We start from the raw sequence: 11,218 nt of genomic DNA, 5'->3' as shown, positions 1-11,218 counted from the left end.
CCTACACCTCACTTACAAATGAAGTGAGGGTCCTGCAACAACCTGCCCAGGCTGGGGACCTCCAAGCCAAAAGAGAGGCACCATTGTCATGGAAACCACATCAAAACAACAGACTTCCTATAATAATCCCAATTAGTATCAGCAGATGTGGTGGGGATGAGGCATTTGGGAGAAACTCTCTGGCGTTCATTTCTTGCAGGACTGTGCTGGGAAGAGGGTGGATAACTGAAGCAGTGTGTTTACCTTCTTGAAACAGCACTGATGGTTTGAGACACTAAGAACAAAGGGCCAGTTGTGTCACTGAATTGCCCACTGAGACCCCACTTTATGGTTAGCTCCCCTTTCTCATTTCCTGGCATTACTTATTAATTATGACAAATGAATCCTGCATCCTGCTTGGCAGACGGTTTCACATGACCTCTGTCTTGTCATGCCAACATATACAACAGCCATGGCTTGATCGCTGAAAGTGGGGAGCAACCTCTACAAGTTACTGCACATTAACAAAGTAGTTGTACTTGTGTAGTGACGATACAGTGAACCAGCTTCTCCCTTGGTTAACACCAGTTCTACTAGGCGTGACTCCCCTGACTTCAGGTGAGATACAGCAGATTTACACTGCCATAAGTAGGAGACGCCAGCCCTGAAGCTTTAATATCATGCATCTGGCCAGCACCTCTGATGGAGCATAAACTGTTGGCTTGAGAAATGTGTGATTAGTATTGCATTCTGGATTGCTGTAATGGCCGTTGGCGGTCATTATTACAGATTGAACCTGATCCCACAAAAACATCAGCTCTACAGTGTCTGCTAAAAGTATCCTTTAGCTGGTAGCTGTAGTGGACTCGTATCATTTGTGCACCAGCCATTAGACGTGGATACACAAAACGCATGGGTTATGCTGACAGCCTGTGACGTGTAGCTCATAAATGGTCTGAGGAGACACTGGGAGGTGGTCCAGAAGCGTTCTTCTGGCAGTTTCATCATTCCATATCATGAGGCAAACAAAAATTTCTGTATAATAGAGAAAAAAGAGTGTCATTGTCCCACCCAGAAGCAGCCCACGAGGGGTGTTTTATGTCTCTCCCATACTATGGAGGGAGCAAGGAAAATTTGACTTGACCCTTAAAGGACAGTCAGCTCATTTTTGTAGAATGTAAACTCTTTGGGGCAGACACTCCTGTCTTCATGTGTGTTTGCCTGGCCCAGTGCAGCTTTGATACTGAGTGGTGCCTCTGGGTGCATCCATAATATAAGCAGGAAGTAATAATGTTCAGAGTGGTTTGGATGACTCAGTGCTGCGGCTGCCCAGCCTGTCCTTTCCCACACCAGCTCTAAAGCGGTGCGATCCTGGAGGAGAACAGCATCATCTGTTTTCACAGGAGATAGATGAACGAAAGAAGGATTCCAAGTCCAATTGAATTATTTATGTCTTACTGTCTATCCCACCTTGGTGTGCAGGATGCTGGAGAAAGAGGATAAGCCCTGTCTCTGACGCAGGGGGGGAGTTTGCACTCTATAGGTATGTCTACCCAGCAGCTGGGAGCACCCTTCCCAGGGCAGATAGCCAGACAGGCGTGTGCTCTGCTCAGGCGAGTGTGTTTCAGATAGTAGCATGGCTGCAGCACCAGAGGCAGTGGCTCAGGCTAGCGGCCCAAGTACCAACCCCCACCCCCTGGGTGTGTCTGCGGGGGGCTAGCCTGGGACGCTGCACCCACACTGGTACTTTTAGTGGCATAGTTCCAGCAGTGCTACCAGCTGGCTGTCTACCCACGCTAGGAAACACGCTCCCAGCTGCAGTGTAGACATACCCTGATTTAGTTCTGCTGCTCTTTTATCTCCTTTATTCTCCAAGTCTCATCCAGCTCCATCCTTCCTCTAAGTCTAACGAGTTTCTTTTACCTTCCCCAATTCCATCCTTTGCTTCCCATCACACTCTTCTCACCCTCCTAGCAGACCTTGCTGACAGTTCATTGGGGGAAAAGAGGGTGCAGGTCTTGCTGTCGCCCTGCTATCCTCTGGCCAATTGCTTTATTCAAACGTCCACTGCACTAGGGCTGCCCTGAACCAGAGGCACCCTGTAATTCATTGTCATGCCACCCCCAGCCTCAGATGCGAGAATGATTTGAAGCCAGCCCTGCAGTCAGCCAGACGTGCTGAGACCTCCAGCCAGATTTCACCAACGGAGGCAAGGATTGGTGGGAGAGGAAGCCTTTTGAAACCTCCCATGAAAAGGCTCTGGCCCCGGGTTCGTTTCAGTTCAAGGTTTGGGCTGAGGCTCATGGCCAGTCAATTGTGCCTAGTCGCCACCTCTGCTAACATGGAAATGCCTTATGACATGTCTCCTACTGCCTCACCCAGAAAACAAGGGAAATGGAAGAGAGCACAAGAAACACAGAAGAATGGACGTCAAGACAAGAGAGAAGAATGGAGAAAATCTTTGGCGAAGTTCAGACCTGCGTGCTCAGGTCTGTCTCTACAGTTCAACCTGTATCTTACTTTTCAGTGATAACTTGGTAGTTCAGCCCCTGCAGAATCTCACAAAAGCGCTGCATTTTGCAGCCGTCCTCCCTCATCACAGAAGGAGGCATTGCTCAAACTCCAGGTTAGTGTTGGGGCATTGCTCAAACTCCAGTCAGGAGAAGGGGCTGAGGCTGCTGCTCCTGGCTCAGCTCACACCCTTAGAGAGACGGCAGCACCTTCCCCCTCTTGGCCCCGGTCCCACTCAGAGAGGCAGCTGGAAGGCATGAACTGAAACTCCTCAGGGAGCCCAGGTCACAGAAACAAGCCAGCAGAGGAACTTTATTCTTGCTTTACAGTTGATCTTTTCATCACTAAACTGGTATTGGAGCAGGATGGAAGCTTCTTACAGCCTGACACTGGACCTCCATCCTGCTGGTGCCATAAACCATCACTTTTCAGCAGTGAAACCACAGCAAGAAGGAGGTTGACAAATTATTTTAATTGCTCATTGGACTGCAGGTTCCAAGGAGCCTGGGTCATTCCAACCGCCCTTGAATCCCAAGGGAGGCTTACTGTATGCAGGACTGTATGATCATGAGACCCATTTGTCACTCTGCTTCATTTAGGAATGTCACCTTTGGGGCACTATGAGGGAACCCTTTTCTTGCTCTGAAATGGCACCTTCACTGAACAAGCACAAGTCAGCAGCTGAGCGGCCAGCGCCACCTATTGGTAGTAAATGGAAAATGCATGTTCATCAGCCCTCTTTAAATGAATACTACTGATAGATTTCAGAGTAGCAGCCATGTTAGTCTGTATTCGCAAAAAGAAAAGGAGGACTTGTGGCACCTTAGAGACGAACCAATTTATCTGAGCATCCGATGAAGTGGGCTGTAGCTCACAAAAGCTTATGCTCAGATAAATTGGTTCGTCTCTAAGGTGCCACAAGTTTTCTTTTTACTATTGATAGAGACACGGTATTCCCAATGAACACAAGACAACGGATCTCTGCCAATTTACAGCACCTGAGGACCCAGCCCAATGCATCACAGAAAGTGCTGGTAAGACGCAACGTGAAAGAAGAAACACAAACAGAAATAAATTGTGATCAGTCTAGGTATTTATACGGTCCCTATGACTGTAGAATCAGAGCACCTCACAATCTTTAATGTATTTATCCTCATAACACCCCTCTGAGTTAGGGCAGTGCTATTAGCCCTATTTTACAGATAGGGAACTGAGGCACAGAGCTGCTAAGTGACTTGCTAAGAGTCACACAGCAAGTCTGTGGCAAAGCAGGGAATAAAACCCAGGTCTTCCAACTCCTAGGCCAGTGTCCCAGCCAATGGACCATCACACATAGCTACTAATAGCTCATATCTGAGCCAGTAATACAATCCTTGTTAGCAGGAGCATTCCAGAAAGGGGCTGGTGATATAAAAATAATAATACAATACCCACTGCTCGCTTGAACCAGTTCTCAGGCGCAAGTCTGTAAGTGTAATAGTGCAGCACTGAGGAGCTTGTTTCAGAGTCACATATAGATGCTTAATAAAGACCAACATCTTAGAAAAGAATACCTCAGCAGCGGGGAAATAAAATCCTGGGGGAGTAAAATCTTCCCAATAAGTAACAGAAATAGAAGAACTCATAATATGGAGTGGTAGAGGATAGGTGTCCTTTCTGGGGCACAATGAGATAGGGCTCACTTTGAAGTGAAAGTCAGACTGCACAAGAGGTCGGCCCTAAATCCAAGGCTAGGTCTCATATTCATCGACTAGATCAGCAATGGGAAAGAGTGAGAAGCTCCTGTATGCAGATGACATAGCAATATGGCATCCTCAAGCAAAGGTGTAGAGGATACAGTAAACCAGTGGCATTACTGACTCAATTGGAGTGGGTTGAAAGTGAGCATGACTAGGACTGAGGTCATGTGGATCAGTAAAGGTGTCACAAGGAGAGCGAACATAGAGACTAATGAGTGAGACTAAACCAGACTGACCAGTTCAAGAGCCTTGGTTGCTGAGTCACAGAAAATGGCAAGCTTAAATGTGAGATACAATCCAGCTTGAAGCATGCTGAAAGATTGTGGAATAAGATCTCAGGGGTTGTGTATGACAACATATGTCACGAAAAGCCAACTCTATAGAACAGTGGTGCTTCCATTAAAGCTGTCTGGAGCAGAAGCATGGGTAATAGAGACAGCAGGCTCAAGGCCTATAGGTGTTTGCGATGTCTTTGTGCCATAATAGGAGTTGCACTGAGACAGCTGTCATAATAAAAGTATTAGGATGGAGGTCAAAGCCTGAGATGTGGCTGACAAAATCCATGAAACATAACTCCAGTGGTTCGGGTACCTGAAGAGGACCTGATGATGACAGCATGGCAGGAGAGGGTGATAGGAAAGAGACCCAAAGAAAACCAAGGAAGTGATAGATGGATTGCATCAAAGACGATGGTGTAGATGGATTGCATCAAAGACGATGGTAAGGAAATGGACCTTACTGCCACTTTGGCATGTACTTGTACAGTGACTTGATCCCAGTTGATGGGATAAGAAGAAGGAGATGCGGCTCTACAGAAAACCTATTTTAAAAGGACAGGATAGTCGCTTTTTTGCAACTCTTTCATTCAAATTATACAACAAATTGCATAAAATGTACTGACATCTCCATGATCCACCAGGTGGCGCTCTGACTCAATGTTTTCTGCCAGCCGTCCCATCACATTGGGTCCATCATGCTCCAAAGGACAGTGAATCAGAAATCAGTGGGAGTCCTGTTCTAGTATATACAGGTTCTTATACTGTGCTCATACAGGGTTGCCAAGTCTCATATTACAACAGACGTCCTTATTTAAATAAAAAATTGCCTGTTCCATACAAAATCAGGGTGGGACGCCTTGTACCCCATGTTCCAACCAGGAGGGTAGTGCTGCTGGAGCAGTATGGGTAATCAGGCTGGAGTCTGAAATCCAGGACGGAGCTGTGCTCTGGCACTTCACTTTGTAAAGTTGGCCGCTTGACCTGATGCGCAGGATGAAAATGCCACTCAAATTTGGCCTGGCCGCCCCTCTGAAAGTTGCCCCTCCCATTGAAATCTTTAATGGTGCCCCTGGCGGTTGCAGCGAAGCCTCCTTCGGCTGCTGTCTTCCTCCAGGCCACACCCCTTCTTTCAGCCCTGATCCTTGGCGGTGCACAGCACTGCCATAGGCGGAGACCATCAACGTCAGCCTCCGACTCAGCTCCCAGCACCCACACACAACCTGAACAGGCACCACAGGCCTGGGTTTTGAAGAGAACCCCTTGGAAGGAAGGGGGCAGAGAAAGGACTCTGCCCCAGAGGCTCAAGTCAAGACTGGGAACATCTGAGGTCTGCCCCATATTTCTGAAATACACGGCTGGCAATCCTATCACCATAGTTGCTGAGTGCCTTCCAGAAGTATGCTAAGCAATGTGATTACACATCAGTCATGTGGTGTTTGTTCTCTCATCTTCTCCCCAGAGAGGGAGTTAGGCCCCTAAATCCCTTTGAGGATCTGGGCCTCAGTCCTTACTGTTCTGTTTCTCTTTCCCTGACTCTTGACCCACAAAGAAGAAATGGCTCAGGAGTGCTCCTTTTCTCCCTGGTTACCAAAGTCACGTGACCCCTCAGTACCCATATCCCATGTCCAGAATCAAGTCAGAACCAGATTTTTTCATTTCCATTTTCTCTGCATTCCTTTCTGGCCTGGTGAGTGAGCAAGTGCAGTATTGATTTACAATCTGATACATCATGAGTAAAATTTTAAAAAGCTCCGAAGTGACTTAGGAGACTGAATCCTGTTTTCCAAAATTACTTGGGCACTTAGGGGTCTAACTCTCACTGAAAGTCAATGGGACTAAGGCTTCTAAGCCACTTCGGAGCTTTTTAAAATTTTACCCTTTCTCTTGGAGGATTTTTGGAAAAAGAGGGTGGACTAGATCATTGAATAGGTCTTTTCCATCTATAACTCACATAGCATTCACATGGCACAGATTCAGAACTGATGCGAGGTATCAAAAATTCCCTGTTTGATTTTATAGGAAGCATCTGCACTGGATTTGGATTGTGTAGTCAGATCTGTTCCAAATCCAGAGAGAAGGATGCTGATTTCCCCATCTCTTTTCTACTCATTTCCTGTTCTGGTTTCCACTCTCCTTCTACTAGGCTCAAGCCAAAGGTGTCCCCAATTCAATTATCGCTATGGAGCTAGAAGGCCAATGATTTAAAAGAGTTCTGGGGGAAATCCACTGATCTCCAGTGATTCTTTAATATTCCTATTTTAAATGTTTTTATTTATTTAATTTTAATATTAATATATTAATGTAATGATGTTCAGGGGAAAATCATCAGATCCACACCCTACAGCAAATGGTTCTGTTTTGACAAAACCTCATTACACCACTCAGTAGGATTGGCAGTCTGTGCTCAGGAGATGCTCAGGTTTACAATAGTAGAAGTCATTACAGGTAAGAATTGAGGTCAGGGTAAGCTTGCACAATACCTGCTGCACTGAGCTTTGTTCTAGTAGTACTACTTGTCCCTCACTTCTAAAAGCAGCAAATTTTCCCTTTTTGTTTATTAAAGAGAAAAAAATGCTTCTACCTAGGCGTGTTCATCTGACATATCCTCATAGACTTTAAGGCCAGAAGGGACCATAGTGATCACCTAGTCTGACCTCCTGCACATTGCAGGCCACAGAACCTCACCCATCCATTCCTGTAATAGACCCCGAACCTCTGGCTGAGCTACTGAAATCTTCAACTCATGATCCAAAGACTTCAAGTTACTTAGAATTTATCTACCATTTACTCTAGTTTAAACCTGCTAGTGACCTGTGCCCCATGCTGCAGAGGAAAGTAAAAGAAAAGCATAGGGTCTCTACCTGGGGGGAAATTCCTTCCTGACCCCGATTATGGAGATCAGCTGGACCTTGAGTATGTTGTCAAAACCCACCAGCCAGACACCTGGGAAAGAATTCACTGTAGTGACTCAGAGCCCTCCCCATCTAGTGCCCAATCACCAGCCATTGCGGATATTTGCTACGAGCAATCTCAGATGGGCCACATGCCATTGTAGGCAGTCTCATCATACCATCCCCTCCATAAACTTACCATGCTCAGTCTTGAAGCCAGTTAGGTTTTGTTGTCCTCATTGCTCCCCTTAGAAAGCTGTTCCAGAACTTCACTCCTCTGATGGTTAGAAACCTTCATCTAATTTCAAGCCTAAACTTGATGATGACCAGTTTATATCTATTTGTTCTTGTGGTGCTTAACTTAAATAACTCCTCTCCCTACCTGGTATTTATCCCTCTGATGTATGTATAGAAAGCAGTCATGTCTACCCTCACCCTTCAATAGGTCAGACTAAACAAGACAAGCTCCTTGAATTTCCACTCATGAGGTAGGCTTTCCATTCCTCTTATCATCCTAGTGGCCCTTCTCTGCACCTTTTCCAGTTTGAATTCATCTTTCTTAAACATGGGAGACCATAACTCCACACAGTATTCCAGATGGGGTCTCAGCCGTGCTTTGTATAATGGTAATAATACTTCCCTATCTCTGCTGGAAATACTTCACCTGATGCATCCTAGGACTGCATTAGCCTTTTTCACAGCCGCATCACACTGGCGGCTCATAGTCATCCTGTGGTCAACCAGCACACCCAAGTCTTTCTCCTCCTCTGTCGCTTCCAACTGATATGTCCCCAGCTCCTAGAAAAATTCTTGGTTTTATCATGGGACTTGACATTCATTACCCGTGGACCTAAAAGCAGGTTACAGGTGTTGCAATTAGAGTCTTTGTGCAACAGCCAGACTTCCCCTCTCTCTCTCTCTCAAGTTGCATTCATCCTTTTATTTCAGTGACCTAGTACCACGTATTTTTTACCTGCTGACAAAAATTGAATGAGGATTTATGGATTTTGTTGCAAGGATGGGGGACAGGGGAGGAGAGGGAGTATATAAGAGGGTGATGGGTACAATATAACAACTCAAATAAAATAGCATAGATGAGAGATTCTCAACGGGGAAAAGACTGAAAGGGAAAAAGGGGAGGAAAGGGTGAAAGAAGGAGAGGAAAGAAACAAAAGGCCAAATGCAACCATGACATAAACAGATGTAGCTCCTTGGACTTCAGTTCAGTCCTGGCTGCTGACACCAGGATTCCAGTTGCTCACTTGAGAGGGAGAAGGGAGGGAAGAAACTTAAGAGCAAAAGGAGGGGGAGAGAGTTTTAGAGCCTAGATTCCTGAACCCCACATTTAAGGACTCACAAAACAGGGGCTAAAATGTAAACACACTTGCACACACACAAACTGCTTGGTTGGAAAGGACGCTCTAAACCCCTTCCCCGCTAAAGGCCACTCACTCAATCTCTGTGTCTCTTGGACTTTCGAATGATGCTCTTTTAGTCCCCCACACACAAAGGTTGGGTGAGTGTTTCTCTCCCCCTGCTTTGTGTGGCTGATGGATGGCTTGCATGGCTTCCCTCTGCAATGGATTGTTGTGGCGCAGAAGCCTCTAGCCCCACCGCACACACAGGCTGCATGGCCTATTAGGGAGCCCCTTTGTGATGTAATTGGATTTCTCCCTTTGTTAGTTTGCAATGAAAATGTCATCTATATTGGGGAGGTGCCCATTCATCTTGAATTAAATTCAGTCGTCTCTTCGGTGAGCTGTGAAACTATTCACACTGCAGCAGGCAGCTGCAACTGGAGGCTTCCCTGACAATACCCCATGCTGCTCTATAAGCGCAGCTCCCGTCCCACAGGGCTGACTTGCTTCCTCTGTTACCCACATCCATTACGCTTCTCAGCCCATCCCTTAACCATCTAAGAAATAGCAACCCTCCAAACTACACACAGTGGCTGGGAAGCCGAAAAGGAAGCTGAAGGCCATGGCTGAATGAATGTGTTTATAAGAACACCCCAGAAGAGAAAGCTCAGCTAAAAGATCCAGCAGAAAAGGAGCCCTTATGTGAGAAGGGTGCAAATTCCAAAATTCCAGTCAAAATCCTCCATCCCTCTCTCCTCTCCCATGAGTGTTTCAGGTCTACTTAGAGTTAAAGCTTAACAGAGGTATGTTAATCAATCAACTAATTAATTGCATGTTAACTAACTATATTAATATGTTAATAAGTTCAAAATTGGTGCCGAGAGCTCCAACATGAAGGCACACGTGTCTGGCCAGCACCAGCAGAGACATGCACGACTGACATACATCTACATATGGGAAATAGCTGAGTGACCCTGCAGAAGACACGTAAAATTAGCACGACAGGTGTGCCTGAGACACATACCTGACGTGTGCTTAACACACACACACAAATACATAGACACATTCCCCTGACATGCACTTTCACCATCATCCACTTACCTAGTCTTGGAAAGGGAGTTTTCCAGGATTTAAGACTGGCATGGCCAGCAACCCTTTTGTTATTGTACTCTATATGAATCAAAATAAATCTCCAAGACATTGAAAGATCCTAAAAGATATTTCTCTACTGATTTTGTACAGATGCAAGCCAATGCAAGTCATGGCCTTTTTCTTCTGTTGAAGGTGTTAAGAAGCTCTGACCTTGGTCTAGGAGCTTGCCTCGTCTTTCACAAACTCTTATCCATGTAAATTATCACAAAATTGTCACACTCATTAACCTGCCTGCTACAAGCCCAATATCTCTTAGAATTGTGTTAATGTGGAATATGGTTCACTAAACATCAGCTACATAATGTTTCATAGCACTTGATTGAGACATTGGAATGCAGAGAATAGCCTCGTTAAAACGGACAGTACCTCCACTAGCGTAGCATCCCTTAACATAATTCTGGGATGCTGGGGAAGGATGCGTGTCCAGGCTACAAAACATAGCATCCTCAGCAGCAACGCAACCTTAATGCCTGTTGAGGTATAGGAGACAAATTATCTTAAGTTAAAATGACATAGCACCCTAGTATTGTGCGAAGTTTAGGACTGGAGCTGCTATGGAATAGTAACAAAAGAAAATAAAAGCAACCAGGCTGGAGAAGGTATTAACAGGGTTAATTCATTTCAATTAATCAGTTTTTAGGATACATTAAGTTCCTGCCTGAATGAAGCCTACTGCACTAGCCCTCAAACTCACTCTGAGCATCCAGGCTTCAAATTCAACCTGACACGGGAACACAGTCGTTTAGGAGATTAGGTCTGGTGATTAACACGTCCGTTGTAGAAGCACCCAAATCCCTTATGCTCACCTTTATTGTTTCTTTTCACAAGGAGCTTCTCTTCTGTGGAAAGAGCAGGAATGATTTACTAACAGGATTAGTTCCGTCACTCGAGCTCACAATGGGGGGCCCCCAGTGTTGAAGTCCCATCTCTGTCAGAGTCCCTCTCAGATGCTCTGCCTCCCTGTGGAGGAAGAGCTGGTGATGCAGACAGGAAAAACCCCACAGAATCCCATGGGATCAGTCCCCTATGCTGGTTTTCCACTGGGGAGATTGACTTGGGTTCAAGGGGCATACAGGAAGCCAGTCAGCCCCTGCCATCTCTACACAATGTAATGACTTGGTATCCCAAATTAGCCCACTCTCCATGCAAGCCCCGCACCTCAGCACTAACCTGCCAATATGCCTCAGGTTGGCTTTGGAGGGATTCCCTCCAGGGATGCATGGTTCAGTCCCAGAATGCCATTCAGTCCTTGATCTCTATGCTGAAACTCTCAGCATAAGTGCCAGTCACGATGAAGTTAGACAGCTGTT

Source organism: Lepidochelys kempii, chromosome 7, assembly GCF_965140285.1.
Source record: "Lepidochelys kempii isolate rLepKem1 chromosome 7, rLepKem1.hap1, whole genome shotgun sequence".
Taxonomy (NCBI): domain Eukaryota; kingdom Metazoa; phylum Chordata; order Testudines; family Cheloniidae; genus Lepidochelys; species Lepidochelys kempii.
Note: the sequence above shows the minus strand (reverse complement) of the source record.